The sequence below is a fragment of the Ursus americanus genome, chromosome 3 (genome assembly GCF_024610735.1).
Source record: "Ursus americanus isolate L20-20 chromosome 3, mUrsAme1.1.p, whole genome shotgun sequence".
In the NCBI taxonomy this organism is placed as follows: domain Eukaryota; kingdom Metazoa; phylum Chordata; class Mammalia; order Carnivora; family Ursidae; genus Ursus; species Ursus americanus.
The window spans coordinates 72,365,512-72,388,703 of NC_142129.1; positions in this window are offsets into that span (position 1 = coordinate 72,365,512).

The following is a 23,192-nucleotide window of genomic DNA, read 5'->3' on the forward strand; positions in this document are numbered from 1 at the left end:
ATTTCTAAGGGAAGAGGAAGGACTGAGGAGGGAGACTGTTGCAAATAATTTTAATAATAGTAGGAGAAGCTTCTAGATTGTGAGAGAGGGGAGTGAGGAAGTGAAATTACAATATAAATGAGATGTGATGCCCATATTTGGATTCCAACTAAAGAATTTTACATGTGAATAATTAGGATATGTGCACAACAGAAGGGAAAATCATGAACAACAAGGTTTCTAGCTGCGGGTTGAAGGTGCAGAGAGTATAAGGTGGATGATGAAGCTCTAAGAATATAGAGGCCATATAGGATATGGGGCAGATTTGAGAGTTTGGATAATATATTAAATCTGAATTCAAAATTTTGAAGTTGAGTTCAAAATTTTAAACATTTTTGGTTTTCTTAAAGGCTTTCAGGTTACTGAGCGGGATATGAAGATGTGTTGCCAAAAACTTATATTATTTCATTTACTTCATTTACCATGATGTAACTGTAGGTTAAGTACTGTTACTCTACCCCATTTGTGTGTAGGAATCCGAGGCAAAATGGAGTATGATTCCTTCCCAAGATGTTAAGTAACTTTGCCTAGGAAGTGGTAAAGGGGGATTCCAATGGAGGCAGATTGGCTCCAGGGCCACTGGCTACACTGGACAGAAATGGTAGAGCTGAATGACTCTAGACTTCAGAGGAAGGGGAACGAGGATTCAAAGCTCAGCTTCATCACTCACTAGCTAAGAGAAGCTGAACACATTCTTTAATTTTGCTAAGACTCTAAATCTAAATCTATAAATCGAGGAATCTGAGTCCCAATTTAAAGAATTCTTTCACCTCCTTAGTTAAATTTATCCCTAGGTATTTTATTCTTTCTGATGTAATTGCAAATGGGATTTTTTTTCCTTAATTTCTTTTTCTGTACACTGAAAACTATAAGATGTTGATAAAAAAAATTGGAGAAGACAAAATAAATGGAAAGACACTTCATGTTAATGGAGTAGAGGAATTAATATTGCTATAATGTCCATACTACCCAAAGTCCTCTACAAAGTCAGTGCAACCCCTATCAAAATCCCAACAGCATTTTTCACAGAAATAGAAAAAACAACCCTAAAATCGGTATGGAACCACAAAAGACCCCTTTCACTGAGCCAGTCTTGAGCAAGAAGAACAAAGCTGGAGGCACCATACTCCCTGACTTAAAACTATATTACAAACCTGTAGTAATCAAAACAGTATGGTGTGGGCATAAAAACAGATACATAGATGAATGGAACAGAATAGAGAGCCCAGAAATAAACCCACATATATATGGTCAATTAATTTATGACAAATGAAAAGGTAATTTACTGAATTGGAAAGGATGAATAAAGAAGATGTGAGGTACACACACACACGCATGCACACACACGAAAATATTACCTATCCATAAAAGAGAATGAAATCTTGTCACTTGCAACAATATGGTTAGATCGAGAGGGTATTATGCCAAGTGAAATAAGTCAGTCAGAGAAAGACAAATACCATATAATTTCACTCATATGTGGAATTCAAGAAACAAAACAAACGAACGAAGAAAGAAAAAAGAACCAAACAAAAAAGATTCTTAAATACAGAGAACAAACGGGTTTGTTCCCCAAAAGGTAGGTGAGGGAGGATGGGCGAAGTAGATAAAGGGGATTAAGAGTACACTTACTTGGATGAGTACTGAGAGATGTATAAAACTGTTGAATCATTATATTGTATATATATTGTATCATATTATTTTATATTATTTATATTACAGTCATACTTATTTTTATATTTATATATTATTTTATCTATCTATATAAATACATGTGTACCAATGCAATGGAATAGTACTCAGCCAATTAAATCTTGCTATTTGCAAGAACATGGATGGACCTTGAGGGTATTATGCTAAGTGAAGTAAGTCAGAGAAAGACAAATAGCATGTGATCTCATTTACATGCAGAATCTAACAAAACAAACCAAGAAACACATCAAAACAAAACATATGGATATGGAGAACACAGTGGTGGTTGCCAGAGTAGGGGGAGGAGGAATGGGTGAAGGGGGTCAGGAGGCACAAGCTTCCATCTGTGAAGTGAATAGGTCATGGGGACGTAGTGTGCAGTATGGTGACTACAGCCAATTGTATTATGCATATTTAAAGATTGCCAGGCCAGTGGATCGTGAAAGTTATCAACACAAGAAAAAAAATGGGGAGGGGGGTAACTTTTTACAGGATAGATGGTGACTAGATTTATTGTGATGATCATTTTGCAGGGTATACAAGTGTCAAATCATTACATTTTACACCTGGAACTAATATAATGTATGTCAATTATACCTCAATAAAAATAAATAAATAGAAAATAAATTTAAAGAACTAGAGAATTCTGGTGGGGCTTCATGACATAATGTATTAGTTCCCTATTGTCCTTGTAATAAATTATCAAAAACTTGCTGGTGTAAAACAGCACAAATATATCCCCCTAATTTCTCTATGTCAGAAGCCCCAAATCAGTGTCAGCAGAGCTGTGTTCCTTCTGAAAGCTGTAGGAGAGAATCAGTTACTGTGTCTTTTTCAGCGTATAGAAGCTGCCTATATCCCTGCATTCATGGACCCTTCCTCAATCTTCAAAGCACAACATTGTGACTTCTGATTCTATTGTCACCTCACTTTTCCTCTAATTCTCTCATTCTGCTCTCCTCCTATGAGGAGCCAGGTGATTACATTTGGCTCACCCATATAATCTTGAATTTTATCTCATCTGTGAAGTCCCTATGCCACATAAGGCAATATATGCACAGGTTCTGAGAATCAGTGTATGGAAAACCTTCAAGGGGGCACTATCCATCTTACCACAATATATGTACAGTGGTTGACCACATGTAAGAGTAATAATAACACTAACGATAGCCAGGAAAGTTTATTGAACATCCCTCTTGATTATCAATTCTCTACGGCTAGCCTTTGACAGGAGTTGGAAAGCAGTCAACCTGTGATTGAACTGATAATAGGCATAAATAAAATGTAGCTATTATAATCACTGTAAGCATTATTTGCTTTTATGAAGAGAATTAATATGCATAATTCTCAGACCATACCCTTTTAAATGCCCTGCCAAATAAATTTCTCACATCTGAAGGGTGCCCTTTCTAACTTTCTCTTAGAAAGTACTGAGCAAAACACATAATTACGTTTCATACTTTACCTTCAAATCCAAATTGATTGCAGCTACAGCATTCCAGTTAAATGCACTGGTCAACTAAGTAAGCATTGCCTACCAGAAAAACTCTCTGACTAACCAACCGACCCCTTAAAATTTCTTCAATCTCTGTGCCATTTCTCTTCAGATAATTGTTACTTTTTTAAAAAGTTGTAAAACACACAATTGGGCACCTGGGTGGCTTAGCTGGGTAAGCATCTGCCTTTGGCTCAGGTCATGATCCTGGGGTCCTTGGATCCAGCCCCCCTTCTCTCTCCTTACTCAGCAGGGAACCTGCTTCTCCCTCTCCCTGTGCCCTTCCTTCCTGCTTGTGCTCACTCTGTCTCTCTCAAATAAATAAAAAATCTTAAAAAATAAAAAAATAATAAAAAACAAAATACACATACATATGGTATGTGAAGTATATGTGAATATTAAAGATAATAAAAATATAAATACCATCCACTAAATAAAATATTGCCAATCTTTGTGAGGTCCCCAAGGTGCCACACTCCTCAGGTGATCACTATCCTGAATCATGATTTCCATACTTCTTTGATTTTCTGTGCAGTTTTAATAAGCTTTTTATTTTAGAATAGTTTTTGTTTTGAAAGAGAAGGAAGCACGCACATGCACAGCAAGGGAGGGACTGAGGGAGAGAGAGAATCATAAGCAGGCTCCATGACGCATGGCTTAATCTCACAACCCTGAGATCATGACCTGAGCAGAAATCAAGAGTGGGACACTTAACTGACTGAACCACCAAGGAGCCACATAGAACAGTTTAAATTTACAGAAAAGTTGCAGAGGGGCACCCCGGTGGCTCAGTTGGTTAGGCATCTGCCTTCGGCTCAGGTCATGATCCCAGGGTCCTGGGGTTGAGCCCCGAATCAGGCTCTCAGCTCGCTCAGTGGAGTCTGCTTCTCCCTCTGCCCATCCCCCTGCTTGTGCTTTGTCTCTCTCTCTCAAATAAATAAAATCTTAAAAAAAAAAAAAAGTCGCAGAGATAGTACAGTGTTCCCATACACCCTCCTACGCATTTTCCCATAATATTAGCATCTTATGTTAGGATAATCTATTAGACACAACTAAGAAATCAATCTTGATAATTATTTTAAACTAAACCCCATACTTTTTTGGATTTCCTCAGATGATTTTCTCATGGTTAGACCAGGGTAGTGGATTTTGGGGGAGAAGACCACAGAAACAGTGCCATCTCAGCACATTATACGAAGGGTACATTCTTTCAACATGACCTATCGCTGTGGCATTATTAATCACCTGGCTGAGGCAGAGCCTGTCAGCTTTCTCCACTGTATTTACTCTCTACACTCTGCTCTTCAAACACTCTACTTTTTAGAATGGAATTGCTAAATGTAGCCCACATGTAAGGAGTTATGATCCAACTTTTTGACAGGAAAAGGGTCTACCAAAATTATTTGGAATTCTTCAGCATGGTAAATTTGTCTATTCTCCCCATTTATTTAATTATTTAATCATTTATTTGTATCAGTACCAACTCAAGATAATCATTTTATAATTTTATTATAATCCAACATAGATTATTTTATTGCTCAAATTGTTTCCACTTTAACCACTGGGAGTTTTTTTCAGTTGGCTCCTGAAACCCTTTAACACAGTCCATTGTTTTGTTCCTTGAGCACTTCCTTACTTTCTGGCACTTACAAGATGCTCTAGGCTCATCCTGTACATTCCCAGCCCTAGTCCTAGAATCAGGCATTTCTTCAATGAGTTCTGGTTTCTTTAACTGGAGAACAATATTAGAAACCAAGATTTTGGCGCTGAATATACTCTTTACTAACAGGATATCATTGCTTCTAGGTCATTTGAGAGGACAGAGCCAGGATATTATATATGTACACTAACCCAGGTGTACACTAACACATAATGTACAAATATTTCCATACATATGCATCTGTATTGGTATTCTATTGTCTCCAACTCTAATCTATTAGCAGTGTTCACTCTAGCCTTCCGTCCTTCTCATCTGGGACTTCCGTCCTCAACAGTGAGAAACCTGGCTCCCACCATCTGCCATTCATTTATTGAACTGTTCAATTCCATACAGAAGTAGAGCGGTTCCACAATAGTTAACCTAAACTCCCTTCAGAAACAACTTTATCAACTACAGTATAGTATTTGTACAGTTTTTTTCATCTTTAGTATTAAGTCTCCACCAATTTCCTATATTACTTACAGGAGTTTAAAAAAGTAAAAGAAATCTGAACACCCCACCATTTCAATGAATTTGTTTTATGAATTTTAATACCATTCGATTCTTTTGTTATTCTGCATTCCTTCATGGATACTGTGATCTCCTGATTGATTTTTAAGCGTGCATACATTAAGGTTTGCTGTGCTACCTAGTTTAAGAAGTTTTAAAAAATGTATCAGGGGCACCATACAGCAGTTCACTATCATACAGAACAGTTTCCCAATCCTAAAAAAATTCCCTGTGATTCACCTATTCATCTCTCCCCACTTCCCAAACTTCTGACAACCCCAGCTCTGTTTTCTATCTCTACAATTTTGCCTTTTACAGAATGTCACAGAGTGGAATCATACAGTAGGAAGTCTCAGCAGACTGGCCACTCTCACTTAGCAATGTGCATTTAGGGTTTCTCCATGGCTTTTTTGTGGCTTGATAGCTCATTTCTGGTTATCACTCAATAATATCTTATTATATGGATGTACCACAGTTTTTTTTATTCATTTGCCTATTCAAAGACACCTTGGATGCCTCCAGTTTGGGGCAATTATTAAAACAAACAAACAAACAAAAAACTCCTGTAAAGTTATCTGCCTGTAGATTTTGCATGAACCTAAGTTTTCAAATCAGCCAGATGACTCTTTAGGAACATGGTAGCTCAATCATATGGTGAGACTATGTTTAATGTTGTAAGAAAATGCCAAACTATCTTCCAAATTGGCTGTACCATGTTTTTTTTATTTCCACCAGCTGTGAATGTGAGTTCATGTTGCTGCACATCCTCACTAGAAAGTGGTATTGTCAGATTTTTGGATTTCAATACTTCTAATAGGAATGTAGTCGATTTTTGTACTGTTTTGCAAAACGTAAATGTATACATTTGCAGGATGTATAATTCACAGTTTATTATTTATTTGCTTCTTTTCAAAATTCTATAAATGGTATTATGTTGTATATAGCCTCTATAACTTTTTTTTTTAACTTAAATAATATTTTGCAGAGTCATCTAAGTTAGTGATACAACTGTAGGTCCTTCCTTTTCATTACTCTGTACTCTCCTACTATATAAAATTCCCATGCATAAAACTTATCTATCCCTATTGTAATTGAGGAAATCTGTGTTGTTTCCAGTTCTCCACTTATTCACAACACATAATATCTCCATATAAGTCATGCTCATGTAGACTTATTTCTTTTTTTTTTTTTTTTAAAGATTTTATTTATTTATTCGACAGAGATAGAGACAGCCAGCGAGAGAGGGAACACAAGCAGGGGGAGTGGGAGAGGAAGAAGCAAGCTCATAGCGGGAGAGCCTGACGTGGGGCTCGATCCCAGAACGCCGGGATCACGCCCTGAGCCGAAGGCAGACGCTTAACCGCTGTGCCACCCAGGCGCCCCCATGTAGACTTATTTCTAAATAGAGTGACTTTTTGAAGTCACTGTGCATAGTACCTTTTCAACTTTTTTCAATTCTCATCAACTAAGATATTTATTTAATATCTCCCCACCCCTTGATAGAATACAGGCTACTCAAAGTCAGGCACTGTTGTCTGTGTTGTTTGCCATTGTATCCCTACCACCCACAATGGCGCCTTCAATATTTACTATTTAATATTGACTAATATAAAAATGTAAATGATTTTTTCACGTTGTCCTTACATGTGATAACCTAGATAATATTTATTAATTCTATTCTACCCCCTGATGATAGCTATATCCATTTTGCTTTACTCTGTTGAGGCTGCTTTATTAGGGTGTACACATTTGTAATTCTCTCTTCCCAGTGAAATGAAATTTTAATCACTATGTATTTATTCCTAACAAAGGTTTTAGTTGAAGTCAATTTTGCCTGATATTAATAATAGCCATATCCATTTTATTTTGTTGATTATTTGACTATCATATCATTTTCCACATGTTGATTCAAACTTTATAAGACCTTATGCATTATTTGGGTCTATTATGACATTCATGTGTCTTTTTACCTGAAAAATGTATTACTTTTACCTTTATTGAAATCCCTGATCTACTTGAGAGCAATTATGTTATCATTGTTCTCTTTATATTTGTCCTCACTTTTTTTTTTTTTTTAACTTTTGGCCTACTTTTCTTAGTTGAGGTTTTGATCTCCATCATATTCCATTTTTTCCTTCTTCCAGTTTTTTAGTTAATCATTAACTGTTTTGGGTACTTACCCAAAATATTTTCATGTGTAAATTTAACACATCAAAGTCTAAATCATATCTTTACCACCTTTCTTTACGACAAAATGTCCTAATGTGTTATATCCAACCATCCCACTATAACTTCAATGCTTTCATTATTGTTATTGTTTGGTACAGTATTTACTTAGACTTACATATTTTTTTTCAAAATTTCTTTGATCTCTATTTTTTCTAACATCTTAATGCTTTCTTCTCAGATAATTTTCTTTATGCTTGAAGTACAGACATTTATGTGGTGCTTTAGGAAGTTCTGTTTTTTTAGATTTATTTATAGTTTGTATATGAATGCAAAGATCTTAATACTACTTTCATTCGTGAAAAAAAATAGTTTTATTGGGAGTAATACCTCTAGCTTACTAGCAATTTTTTCTCATTCTATTATCTCTGCCCTAAAATACTTTTCTTGGAAAATCACTGCCATTCTAAGTGTCAATCATTTATCTGTAACACCTTTTTTCCCTGCCTCCTTTTATAAGTTCTATAGCTTCATTGCCTTTTGTCTCATTGTATAACTCTTAAAAAAAATTTATCCTTGTCGGGTGTGCACTGGACTTCCTGTAAAGGTAAATGAACATCATTCATCAGTCCTGCAATATCCAAGCCATTATTTTTTTTCAATATGCACTTTTTATCTAGTCTCCCTCTGAAACGTTATCTCTTCTACATGTCTCTTAAACTTTCATATCTTTTATCTCTTTGTCACTTTGTTCTTGGTAACACACATTAGTGGGAATGCTAATTTGGGATCAATTAAAATAGAACAGTTTTGTTGAATATATTGGTATTGTTACTTTTAGCCCCAAACTTGTTTAGATGTATGATTATGATAAGAAAGTCTTAAGGGAGGGATGCCTGGGTAGCTCAGTCGGTTAAGCCTCTGTCTTTAGCTCAGGTCATGTTCCCTGGGATCCAGCCTCCCCACTCAGTGGAGAGCCTGCTTCTCCCTCTCCCTCTGCTGCTCCCCCTGCTGTGCTCTCTCTCTCTCTCTTTCTCTTTTTCTCTCTCTCTCTCTGTCAAAGAAATAAATAAAATGTTAAAAAAAAAAAGTCTTACAGGAAACTTTTTTCTACTTCTTTCATTGTTTTCCTTGTCAGAGCAGTTTTTTAAACTAGTTTGCGGAGGATGTTGCCCTTTATATGGGGTTTCGATGGTGATTTCTGATTTGACCTATTTGCTTAGGTTCCAGGTTTTACTTCATATCTCTCAAGTACTTTGGTCATTACATTCCAGAATCGAGGTCAGTAACTAGCAAAAGATAAGCTCCAGGGTAAATGCCAGTTCCAGCACTTGCTTACCATATGGATTACTATTTTATTATAGTGTCTGACCTCTGAGGAATATAGCTACTTTCTCACCACCTAAGCCAAGAATTTAAAAGGCTGTTCAAAATATGGCATATATCGTTTTGGGATATGCTTATAGGAAATGGATTAACCTGATGTTTGTCATCCATATTGCCTTATTATTTTCTCCTTAAATTTAATTTTTGAAATGATAGATGTGCTATGGTATATAAATCTGTTTAAAATTAATTTTAAAATAATGAGATGCCTGTCTTTGTTAAATATGTACTTTTTCTGCTACTAGTTTTCAAAAAAAGTATGTAAACTATAGGATTCTTAAAATAGCTCTAAAATATCAAAACCACATAGTAGAAGGTAAAATAATTAACACACTAGAAACTGACACAAAGAATGTAAGTTAAATAGTGTGTCCAACTTAAAAGAACCCAACTTAAAACAACACAACCCAAAGAATATAAGTTAAATACTGTATTCAACTTAAAAGAACCCAAAGGCTATCAAAGGGTAATATCAGTCAAGAAACATAACAAGGAAAAATACTCAGACACATGTTCTTCTTGGCATCTGGCCTGAAAATCTGTGTGTACCATGGATCTTTATGTGATGAGACCCTTTGAAGAATAATGGACAAGAGTTTCCAATGGCCTTCTTAAGTGGCAGAAACAGAAATACATGACTAATTCTAATTTCCATTCTCAATGTCCATCGTTATCATTTGAAATCGACATTCATTGAAGGTATTCTTACAAGGAGTTAATTCAATGTGGACAAGGGATGGAACCTTCTGATAACTGCTTTAAAATAAGGAAGGACATGGAAAATAACATACATTTATTCTTAGCAAGTCCCTAAAATACGCAGAATCTACATCGATCTACCTACCTACCTACCTACCTACCTATTTACCTATTCTCCAAATGGACCTTTCAAGGTATTGAAAAACAGTTTATTTTAAATTTAATATTACCGTGACTTTCTCAATTGTGGACTTACATAAGCTAAATGGAAAAACTCTTTCAGCAATAAAATATTATTAATGTCATTATTGTAATTAGAAAACATTAAGGGAAAAACATGAAATAATACTTTTTTGTAACTTTTCCTGTATACATTCTTTGTCTCCCCTTCTGGATTATAAGCATCTACAAATCAGACACTTGTTCTCAGGAGTTTCTTTAAGATCTCCACAGCTCCTTTGCACTTGTCTTTTTCACAAAGAAAAATTCAACTAAAAAACTATGTTAAATTATCAATTTTGTACTAGATTACTGAAATATTTAACACATTTCCATATCATTAGAAGTTAAAATCTATTAGTTGACCAAGAACTGTTGCAAACCTAAGTAAGTTCATTCCCTCAGGTAATTGTGCTTATTGTAACATAAAAAATGAAAGGCAGTTATGTGCATTTTACTTGCAAAGGTTATTACCTGAGAAATACAGAATTTAAACTTACCAGTTATAAAAATACAAAAAATAATTTATTTACTATCATGCACACCAATGATTTTAGAATTTTATGTTAAAATTAAGAATACTGAAAAAAGTTGAGACAAAAATGTATAATTATTTGTAAAGAGTATCATTCTATCAGTATGAGAGCACTATTGCAAAATTTCCAAAATTACTCGTAATTCAAAATATATTGCAAAAGAACCTACTGTCACTGTAAAATTTGATTTTTTAAAATTTATAGTAGTAAGTTACAATGAATAGTTTTCGTTATGAGTAGCATTCTCTTTCTCCAATTAAAGGAAGGAACAGGAATCAGTACCCAACCTCTCCATAACACTTATTCATAAGTAAAAAAACGTAGCATGGCCAAAACAATAAAATGTTATTTACATAATATGGTATTTTTCAATAGGGCTGCTATCAAACTGGTAAAGAAAATGTGACAATAGGTATACATCAGCACTGAAATCTTCCTAATTTTGTTAAAATATTAAATCTCAGATATATATGTTTCTGTATGTAATATTTTCCTGTTTTTTTAAATATATGCATATATATGTATATATAAAACTTGACAATATCAATGTTGTATGTGTGTGTAGACTGGGTAGATTATAGAGAGCAGAAAGAAGAGAATATGTATAAGGTAAAAATAAATCTGTACTCATTTTTTTGGTTTTTTTTTTGCAATGAACATCTACAGAGTTTATTTTAATCCTCTTTAAAACGTAAACTGGGCCTGATAGAAGTATGATCATTATTCACAACTGGGGTTTTCAGAAAGTGCTCCTGTTTCTTAAGGAGCAGTATAATGACGGTGCTGCATTTTAGCAGCAAGAAGCAACAGTAGGGATTCCAAGGAACGAGTGCCTCAGAGGTGGGGCCTAGAGCTGACTCTGGGTGTGAAAAGCTGAGAGAGTGAGACAGACTCAGGATCTGCTGCATGTGCTGACCTTTTACGTATTTTAGTTTCAGTGTCTAGGTGGGAAGTGAAATGGCAACAGGAAGGAGAGTTGGGAGTAGTTTGTCCGGTATCATAGTATTTAGAAATTGTAAGCAATATTATTTATAAACCAGTCAAACAAGTAAATGGGTTTAAAGGTTGACCGGGTACTATCAGTGGTTGGGTCACTCAATTATATGGTACGTGAATGTGTATGTAATATAGACATACATTACACTTGGAGTCTTTTCCACCTTGTGGGGCATAATTACAGATGTTTCTTTCCCAGTGAGCCAAGATGAGCAGGAGCTTCCAGTGCTGCCTGGGGTGGGAAAACAATGACCAGAAGGAAGTAGAATCACCAGAAATAGGATTATCATTCACGTCAGACCTGTGCTGTGGAGGGAATCACGGGCCCCCCATGGGAATACCTCTCAGGAACATTATTAAATCATAGCTTACTTTATGTCCAGGTTATAATAATAGTGACAATAATAATAATATAATAATAGTGACAGTAGCATATTTTTCAACCAGGTTCAATGTTAAAGTAAACAGATGACTAAGACATATTTCATGGCTTAGTATAGATGGTACAGAAAGAGCTCGTGTAGAATGACAGAGCCATGGAAATAATAAGCCACTATGGTTAAGTGGTATAAGGAAAGAATTCTTCTAGAAACTCAGATAAAGGAGCAATTAATATGCTCCTGGATGTTAAGGAAAGCTAAAGTTGGGAAGTGCCATTCACAGGTGACAAGTAGGTGACTGAGGAAAAAGGCAGAAATGGCATGAACAGCAGCCCACGGACGCAAAAATGGTAACATCTTCCCGGAACTGCTCAGCACCTTGCGGCTACACAGTAAGTTGTGTGAAGGGGAAGAGAAAAGGCAAAGAGGTAAATAAAACGGAAACTATGCATGAGAGATTTTCAAGTCCACACTAAGAAATCTGGACAACATATTTATAAGTAATCAGTAGAGATTCATAAGCAAAGAGACAAAACATCATCGCGTATAACATCTGTGCTTTCATGAGTCAGAGAACCACGTGAAAACTCCACTTAGCGGCAAAATGGGCATCAGGGGTGGAAGGCGGAGAAGCGGAAGGCAGAGAAGTCACCTACTTCACGATGAGGGAAAGGAAACTCACATAAGCCCTGCTTAGGTTCCAGGGACTGTGCTAGGCTTTGTTTGAGTATATGCTCACTGAACCTGCACAACAAACCCGTGGGAGCAGATATAATACCCATTTTATGTATCAGTTTACATTTCAGGAAAGTAGAACTGAAAGACATACTCCAGGTAATTCACCTGCTGCTACTTGGCGCAACTAATGGTAGTGACTTCTTCTGCTAAGGGACAGGCAATATTTCTTTCCAGAGCAGCAGATCGACTTCTGTCTGGCAAACTATCTTTCACTGGGTTCACAGGTTATGGTTCATAGAATAGAGTTTGAAAGAAAATAAAGAACTGAACAGTCTCTGATTAGAATGAGAGAGAATTGCTAGGTGACCAAGGTGCAGCAAGGCAAGAGGTAGGGGAAGAAGGTGACTTCAAATCCAAGTGTTGGGGAAGGGAGGCAATTGACGCTTAAAAAAAAAAAAAAAAAAAAAAGTCACTGAAAAGATGGTGGTGGTCCCCAACTCCAAAAACAAGAATATTTAATAAGACTGCCATACGAAAGAATGTCTTATGTGAATCATCTAGGGGCAGTTCAAACAAAGCAGTCATATTCCTTTCCTGAATGTACATGGAGCCGAAACAAGAAAAGAGTCACGGAACAGGCAAGGTAGGTGAGATATGTATAAGGAGAAAGTTCCCATCAGAGGAGACCTGGAGGAATTCAAGATTCTCAAAAGCTCTCAGAGATAACAGGAGAGCAGGGGTGGGGGTGGGGGGAGCTCCACTAAATGTAGTTCAAGCAAGGTTTATTCAACTGTCAAAGAAGAAGGCAATTCCCATTAACATCTGGGTTTTAATAAGGAAAACAATGGCAAATCTCCTGGTTAATTTACCAAATGGGCCAGAGCACCAGGCACTTGTTAAAAGCAGGACCTCTGAATAACATGGACAGCTACCCAGGCTTACAAATCCCCTTTCCCTCGAAACGGGGAAACTCCATAGGATCTCTCTACCTTTACCACAAAACCTCCCAAACTTTACCTGCACTTTTGGAATAAATGCATGTTATATCTGTTCCTTGATTTGTGTTAACAATCCTATAAAGACACATCCTCTAAATTATTTTAATACTTTGTGGTCAAATTTAAAATATGCATATATTTGTGGTTAATGGAAAGTTAACAAAGTGCCTCAAATTCCTGAAAAGGAAAGATAGATACAAGGCCATTACATTTAAACTTTCCATTTATATATTTTCTCCAGCAAATAGATTTCAGAGCAAAAGGCTAACTTGATAATTCAATAAAGAACATTCTATTTTCTCAGTGACCTGAGTGCTAATATAATTAATAATGCATCATTTTATTTCACACAATATATGGGAATTAACTTCCAATTTCATTATAATGTTTCATCAGGTGTAAACAGATGCAGATTAGATGACTTTTAATATGGTACAGATTTAACTATGAAAAAATAATTTAGGTATTCTGGTAAGTAATCTTATGAAAGCTTATGGAAAGTAAAAATCCAATTTCTGAAAGAGGCAGACAAGAGACATAATTTTTAATAGACATATTCTTTTCAATAGGTTGCCCGTATCTGGTATGTTATAAAATTGCTCATTGTTGCCTTTTATACTCTTACATTTGTAATATAGTGTTACTTAGAAAAGATAGACTATTCTAGGGAGAAACACTAAATCTCTAATAGGAATTGTTATACAGTTGTAGCGAATTAACTAATATGGTTCTCCTTTTAACCAGATTTTAGCAATATTATATTGTTCAACAAAAATCAGATCAATACCTCACTGAAACAGCAGCAGCCACAGAGAAACACCTGTATTATTCTATGAGAAAAGACGAATTAGTATAGTAAATGCAAACTAGTGTTCTCATTTATAGATCTGGACCCTAAACCTCAAGCCGTTCAATATTTCATTGAGGAAAAACAAAAGACAATTTCTATCCCGCATGGAAAATTCCTGCCCTGAGAAAGATGGCAGGTAAGGTAATGTGATCCCCAACTATTTTCACATTGATGGTAGAAGCCTAAGTACATAAACATAAACTCTGGATTTCACTCAAAAATAAGAATTACCAAATATGGGGTAACTAGAAATGAAACACTGCATTTGAGATCGGGATGCAATTATATACGCACTGAAATGCTTTCTCTTTTGCATTGGTTGACGTGACGATTGAGTGTGGTAATGTATTCAGGAGCACTTTTGAGCACAAAGTGGAAAAGCATTAAGAGAAAATTATTATTAGTATCCTTCTAGGAAGGAAATGTAGGCACCCAGATTCAACGGATAAGACTAATATACATAATTGTAGACTGCCACCACGGCAACTTCTGCTCCATAGAGGTCGCATTCTGATGAAAATACGTTTCACAGTAAAATAAGAAGTATCTATACAAAGCTGTTAATTATAAAGGATTTTCTTGCAAGCTTTAATATCTTATAGACAAAAGAATATGAAAGAATTTGAAACTGCAATGCAGTTTACTGGGTGAATGATATTGCAAGGAAGTTATTACATCCAAACACTTTTACTTCATCTGTCATACGGTATGGAACAGAAATAGCCATTTCAAATATTGAATTTCCATAAAATGCCAAGCTATTTGCCTGAATGTATAATAATACCTCAACACACAAATAGGAAACCACTAGAGGGAAATCAAGGCCAGAGAGGTGTATATAGTATTGTACCTTTTTTAAACTTTAAAAAGAAAAAAATGGAAAGTTATTTTTAAAACGATGCAAACTAACTCACATAAGGCAGGCATGTAAATGAATAAGGTACAGGCATTTCACATTTGAAAGTCTGGTATGTTTAGGAAATTGAATAATAAGCTCTGTGTTTAAAATATATAAATCAAGTATATCTCTGGAAATAAAAGCCAGGGATTATTTTTCTGTAATACTCTGGATTATTAACATTTATCAGGGTTGTATTTTGTTCTCTTTGTTTTTTAAAGGAGATAAAGAATAAGGAGAGGACTCAGAAAAAAAAAATCAAAAGAAATCTTACAGAGATATAAAATAGTACCTTAAGGGAATGGCTGGTATTATTTGGCTTGAGATAAAGTAGCAAAATAAAAGTAAGATTAGACATCTGTTTTCTTTAGGATCTGAACTGAACTAGATGATTTCTTGAGATCCAATTTCCTTTTTCTGTGATCTATAAAACTACTTTCTTCTAAAGTAAATATGTGTGTATATATATATATATATATATAATATGTATATGTATATATTATATATATAGACACAGATATATAGTTTGATAGTTGATATATAATTGATAACATTAGCATTAATAACATCGCATATTACTTAAACACACACATACACACATTCGCTGTTTCTCAAAGTGTAGACCCACAATCACACAAATCAGAATCACCTGGTTACTTTTTAAAATACAGATTCCTGAATACCTCCTGAATACCTCAACCTAATGAATCAGGTTGGTGGTAAGATTTGAGAATCTGTAGGTATAATAAGCACACAAGATGATGGGTATATGCACTGAAACTGGAGAACCACGGACTTACAGGAAGATGTTTGCACATTTTTGCTGGCTTTTAAAAAGTTCACCATACTCATCGCTAGCCTGAAAAGGAAAAAGAGCTTGGACGAGTGCGTTGAAGAGTTATGAGAAAGGACTAATAATTGCCTTCTGCTCACATTCTATTGGCTACAATTCAGTTCTATGGCCACACCCTACATAAGGGTGTCTGGGAAATGTAGTGTAGTCATATACTCAAGAAGAGGAGACAGTAAGTCTCTCCCTAATTCTAACCACATGGAACACATAGAAAAAGATTCTTTTCCAATGTTTCACAAAATATGGTTGATGTAATTCCTGGAATTTCCTCATTCCACCCTGACCGGATTCGAATCCCTAGCAGTGGGGCCTATAATCAACTTTCTCATGGGGTGCCTGGGTGGCTCAGTCCATTAAATGTCCAACTCTTGATCTCAGGGTCATGAGTTCAAGCCCTGTGTTGGGCTCCATGCTTAAAAAAACAAAAACAAAAAACAAACTTTGTCGTGATATTCTCAGACATCCTACAATTTGACAGTGGCTCTTAGCCAATGCTTCTCTTTCACTCTCTAATTCTTATTGTCTCCCATGTTTTCTCCCAAGGGTAATTTTTAAAAATTTTCCTTCTGCTTTTCTAGAAAAAAGCCATTCTAAACATTATTTTGAGTACACATTTCAATGAAGAGTTGTACCAGTGTTAATTCTTAAAATGAAGACTTTCTGCATATAGACAATCTTAAATACCAAATGAAGAAAGAAGAGCCCATGAGCTGATGTCGAACACTTAGAGCTTCTATTGTGTTCCCTCCACAAAGGCCTTGCTCTGTGTGAAAGGGAGAATAGATTCAGTTATGGATGTTTCTGTTTTACGGACACAGACAAATACGTATCTACATTAGCTATTTTTTTCTACTCAAGAGCTCTTCTAAAACAAATGCTTTTTTTTTTTTTTTTTTTTTTTGCTGAGGGATGGTTCTGTGACTCTTTCTTTCTAAGAAAAGTCACCTAATAGTTGTCTGTTTACTTGGCCATTCTATGTACATTTGGTAAGCAGATCATTCCTACAACATGTGTACAGGATCTAGTAATTTCAATTACCTCTCAAGACCAGTATCTTCAAAAATGACTAGAACATAAATGAAAAATTGCAAATCTATGATGATATTTTTGGAAAAGGAAATCTCCAAGTTCACTAATTCCTCCTCCTCCTTCTTCTTTAACCTAACATGAAGTGCAGTTCAAGTGTGTTCCCCCAAGCAATACCATGGATTAATTAGGAAAACATTTGTACCTTAAACAATTTCAATATGTTTTCTCAATAATCAATGAATGTTCTGAAACATGTTCAGGTGCCTTGAACTCAAAAATTTCTTTGTGAAAGCAGTAAGATAGTTAGACTAAATTCAAATTCTAACAAATATTGATGGAGAATTTACTAGGTGCCAGGTACCTGTGAGAGAAAATGTGCAGGACCACTGTTCCCATGAGTTTAAATAAGCAATATATTTCTATGGTGCATTCATAATTACAGACTGAAATCCTCACTCAGATCTAGTTTTTCATTGTTCAAAAAATATTATTTGCATGACAATGGCAGTTGTATGAAAAATAGTATATAATCCATTTATACCTTTTTATAAATTACCTATACTCCATTAAGAATCATTTTTTGCCAGCTGTCAAAATTTAAAATATCTCTATAATACTTTAATAACTATAAAGATATTTTATTTTATCTTTAAAACACTATTCAAAAAGTGAGGAGATCAATATACTAATTATATAATGAGAGAAAAAAGTTATGGGATGTTCTTTGTTCAGTGGTTAAATAATGATGATACAAGTCTTTAACCAAACAGTATTAATTCGCTTCTATTAATCTACCTCACTAAGTGCTTTAATGTTCAAGGAATTTTCAATTAAAATAATGCTCACTGGCCATTAATTCATGCAATTAATACTAGAACACTACAGTATTAATACATGTAAGGATCACAAAAGAAGCAAAACTTCTAATTACCATATTAAAAATGGAAAGTCATCCATTTTTAATCAAGGTTCTCCATCACATATAACAAAAATTTAATTAAAATTGCCCTTCTTGATTTGGACCATTGTATATACTACCTAGTGTCTACTCTTACGTTGTTCTATCACATTTGGTAAATTTGGCTGCATAATATTTTAAACTTTAAAATGGCAAAAACTAACATGAAATTAAAGGAAATAAAATGAAAAGAATGAAGCAAATTGTTAAAAACAGTTGGAAATACATATTAAATCAAGTGATGTTTTCTTTGTGTACACATGCTTTTACATATCAACAAGAAAACGACAATCCAACAGAAGTTGTCAGAAAAAGAATTATGTTACAGCATTTCAGGAAAAGAATACAAATCAGACATCCTATATAGAATAAAATGTTCAACCTCTCTCAAAGTTAATTTCAAATAAAACAAAAAATTATCTAACAGATTTGTAAACATTAAAATATCCCTAATATTTAGGTTTGCTTAGCCCATGAAAATGTGATAGTCTCATAAAATATTGGTAACTGTGAAAATATATACAATCATCTTGAAAGACGACTGTCAACATCTACCAAAAGTTTAAATTTACCTTCAAATTTCTAATTCCATTCTAGGGTATACTTTTGCATTTAGTCAAAGAACCTCACTAGATCTTGTCTTCCTGGGTCCGTTTGCTTGTTTTTCTTTCTTTCTTCCTTCCTTCCTTCCTCCCTCCCTCCCTCCCTCCCTCCCTCCCTTCCTTCTTCCTTCCTTCCTTCCTTCCTTCCTTCCTTCCTTCCTTCCTTCCTTCCTTCCTTCCTTATTCTGTCAGGGTACATTTTCAAACAGCTTTCTTGAAGTAGGTGTGTGGGAGGAAGTTTCCTAGTTCCTAGCATATGTGAAAACATCTTTCTTTTGTCCTTCTAAGGGAAAAATTGTATCACTAAGATACATTCAAGGGTGAGATCATGTTCTTAAGTAGATGTAGATGATCAATCCAGTGGAATTTCAGCAACTTCTACAGTGACTTTATTTCCTCATGGGGCTTGGAGATACTTGTGATAGGCAAAAAATATTTGAGAAAAAGCTATTTTTAAAAGAAAGGATGAGAGAGACTTTACTTAAGCGGGGAGCCCATCACTAAGATTTGGTCATTAAATTTAATGAAACTTAGGCAACTACTACCTACTGAGGATAGCCATGTGCTCATAGGCAGAGATCTCGGCTCCAGAATCTACATCTTTATTTTCATTTTCTTCTAAGGTTTGTTAACCCTTTGACTCCCCAGTGCCCCTCCTCTTCCAGAGCCCCACCTCTTCCTGTATTATATCTTTAGGGTACTACAGGGTGTATCAGTCAGCCACTGCCCATGCTGTCTTGGGGCTGACATCCAGAAGGTATAAGAAAGGAAAAACAGAGCTTACCTAATGGTACTGCCTAGAGCTAAGCAAACGTGTATATTCTATTAGGATACTGCCTATAATTTATTATGTTACAAAAATATCTCAATTCAGAAGAGCTGCCTAAATTCATTGTCTCCAGTTTTTAATTTCAATGACCTACTCAATATACTCTCACCTGTTTTCAACCCCCCCCCCATTTTCTTCACCAAAACACCTTTATGGAAAACTAATGATATCCATTTTATTAAATCCAGTGAATGTTACTATGATATTCTTCAACTTCTCAGCATCATCAGTAACTATAAATTCGGCCTCTAATTGTAATTTTTTCTTGTATCTGCCAGGAAAACACCGTATTTGCTGGTGTTCTGAATTATCTTCTATACCGGTTTCTTTGGGAGCTAATTCCACAAGGCTTAGTTATAGAACCCTTGCTCATTATATATGTCTCTCCCCAGGTCAGTAGCTTTTAACGCTGGCTGCCCTTTTGATTTAACTCAGGAAAATTTAAAAATGAGATTTCCAGAGAATGGGGCCCAGGAAGTGTTTTAAAACTCTCCAGATGATCTTACTGTAAAGCAAGATTTGGAAATCACTGGAGCTGGTGAACTCATCTATGTACATGCCTTCAATCCCTTTTTGTACAATGACTCCTAGAGGACAGATGACAGATAGACAGAAAAGGAAAAAAAAAAAAAAAAGAAAAAAGAAGAGAAAAGAAAGTAAGAATCTGAGGACAGTTTATCTGACCCTCCACTCAGATTACCCCTGAAATCATGCCCCATAGGGTTAATGAGGTTAAAACTAGCATTAAATTTAAAGTTTGTCTTTCAGAGAAGTATTTGATGCTAATCAGCAATCCTATCTTGTCATACCCCACTAAGAAATCCACTAGCTGTCTCCACAGAAGCCTGGATTCACGGTCAACTGATAGGGTTCCAGCCCAGAAACAAGAAAGGCCCTGTATTCCTTACCAGAGATAATGAGCCCAAGACCCCATCCCGTTTATACTGGCTCTCAGAGCAAGCCCACAGCCTCTTCTCCCTGTCCTAAGATAACCTCCTGACGTCAGGGCCTGAATTTTGCCTCATTCTGATGTTAAGCCTCCACCCAAAATGAACATGGAATGTATGTTACATATGTCTGCTCAGTGCACATGCTCTGTCTTTTCCTCATGAATAGTCATCAGTTTTCCCACCCTGTTCATCAATATGTATGCAATCTCAATCCCTGTGATTATAAAAAAAACCCAAAAAACCAAAAAACCAAAAGAAAGCCCCCCCACACACAAAGCAAAAATTTGATCTCTCCCCCTTCAGGGAGGCAGAGGCAGATCTGAGCCTTGCCCTCCTGTCTCCTCCTTCGGCTGCCTCGCCGATAAATCCTTTCCTAGCTATACACCTGAGGTCTCAGTGATTGGCTTTACAGCATGTTGGGCAGACTACTTGGGTTTGGTTACATCTTGAATCTAGATCTAGATCTATCTATCCCAGACCCATTCTCAGAGCTCTACCCTCTTTAACATCTTCACTTTTATTTTTTCATTACCCACGCTTCCCAAGGAGCCTTACAGACATTTTTTTCCTATTTGCCCCCACGAAATTTTAATCCTATATATGCTATGTACTATATGCATTTCTGTGCTTTGTGCATAAAAAGATTAAGATATTTTTCACTAACTAAGAAATAGTTTTCTCTCCTTTGGGGTTATATCACCCCCATTGAGACCATATGGATAAAATGGATCATGGGAATTTTAAATTGTGCAAACGTCACTGTTTCTCCTCAAATAAGATCCCTCTAAGAATTTTTACATATCGGTAAACGTCACTAATATCCAATTAACTACAAAAGCCAAACATCTGGAAGGCATCCTTGTTATCTCTGTTCCCCAGATTCTTATGCCAAACCACACAATCCTTTCTGTCCTACTTCCTGAATATCTCAGCAATCTGCCAACATTTTGCCACCTCCCTTTCCACTGTCCTAACATACCATTGCCTGCCTACAGCCAACAGAGTGACTTTTGGCCTTGACATATTAAACAATGAGTATGATTCAGACTGGCAGAGAAGCATACGGTATTTGGACACAACTGCATATGTTAAGATATGGAAACAGGAATTTAAGTGGTCTATTAGGAGATGGTGCAGACCAAAGATAATTGAGAAAGAGGGTAAATTAAGTCACCACATTTAAATAACATTTAAGTATTTCTAATTCTTATCAGTCAATATCTACATAAAATCCTATTAGTCATTTTGTTTTATTATATTTTTCCAAATATTCTTTTTATAATTCCCTGTACGACCTCAGATGATGTTTTCAAGGTGAAACTATGTTATTTTCTGTCTAAATTATTTTTTTAATTCATATCTCTAACATTCCAGTGTAATCAACATTTATTCCACCTACCATTTCAAATGCTTTTAAAATGGTCTTTCATTACCAATTCTAGCATACTTATATAAAGATCTCATTCAAGCTAAAGTAGCATATTGACATCTCCTGGAAATTGGCTTATGTGCTAGACATTGCATGTAATTAAGAAAAAGAATACACCATGGTCCATATTTTCAAGAAGCTTATAGCCTCTTGCAGGAGACATGATTAAAAACATAAACTTCACAGCAAACAATATAAGATAGAATTAAGTGCAACAAGAGAGTAGAACAGTGAGGAAGCCAGTGGATTATAACGGACCTGGTGGTGAGAAAATAAGATGATAGAGAAGATAAGGCTTGGCTTGGGGTCACCAAAAATGCCTAGAATTTTGGTGCTGGATAAATGACAGAGAGACATATTTTGGTTAAAGGATAATTGTAAACAAAGGCATAGATGTTAGAATGAGCATTAGTTCATCTGAATTCCAGAATCTTAGGCTCATTAGAAGGAACAGGAATGCATTTAGAAGAATAGAAAATAAATTCAGCTAAATCAGATGCAACCATATTGTAAAGGGTTTAGAAAGAGAAGTTTTGATCTGATGTACAGAAAAGAGTTACTGAGGAGACCTGTTCAAGAGAAAGCAGTAATCTGGCAGGTTCAAAAGACTGAATAGAGTAAGAAAGCCTTGAGTCCAAGATGTTGTTATGATAAACAGGTTTGGCATGGTAGCTAAGAAAGAAGAAAAAGAAATGGACTTGAGAAAAACAAGAAGGAGAAGTGATTTTCATCAGCAAACATGCAAATCAATTCTTCCGAATAGGAATTAGCAGTTAGCATGGTAGGAAAGTCATAGATTCTAAAGCACTATTTTAATTTTTCCTAGATCCACTACTTGTTATTTCGATAATATTTGCCTCTGCCTATTTAAACTCCCTGAATCTCAATTAAATGTGTTTACCTATTTTATACTATTTCAATAAAAAAAATAGCATGCAAAATTCCTAGTGGAGTTTCCATAAGACATATGAAATATTGTTTTATTTTATTTTTTTTAAGATTTTATTTATTTATTTGTCAGAGAGAGAGAGACAGCCAGCAAGAGAGGGAACACAAGCAGGGGGAGTGGGAGAGGAAGAAGCAGGCTCCCAGCAGAGGAGCCTGATATGGGGCTCGATCCCAGGACACTGGGATCACACCCTGAGCCGAAGGCAGACGCTTAACAACTGAGCCACCCAGGCACCCCTGTTTTGTTTTCCTAATAAAAAAAAATTAATTATATTTGACTATGAACATTTTTCACCATGGAAATCAATTACATACCTCTATAAAGTGCAAAATTTCCTACATACTATTTACTT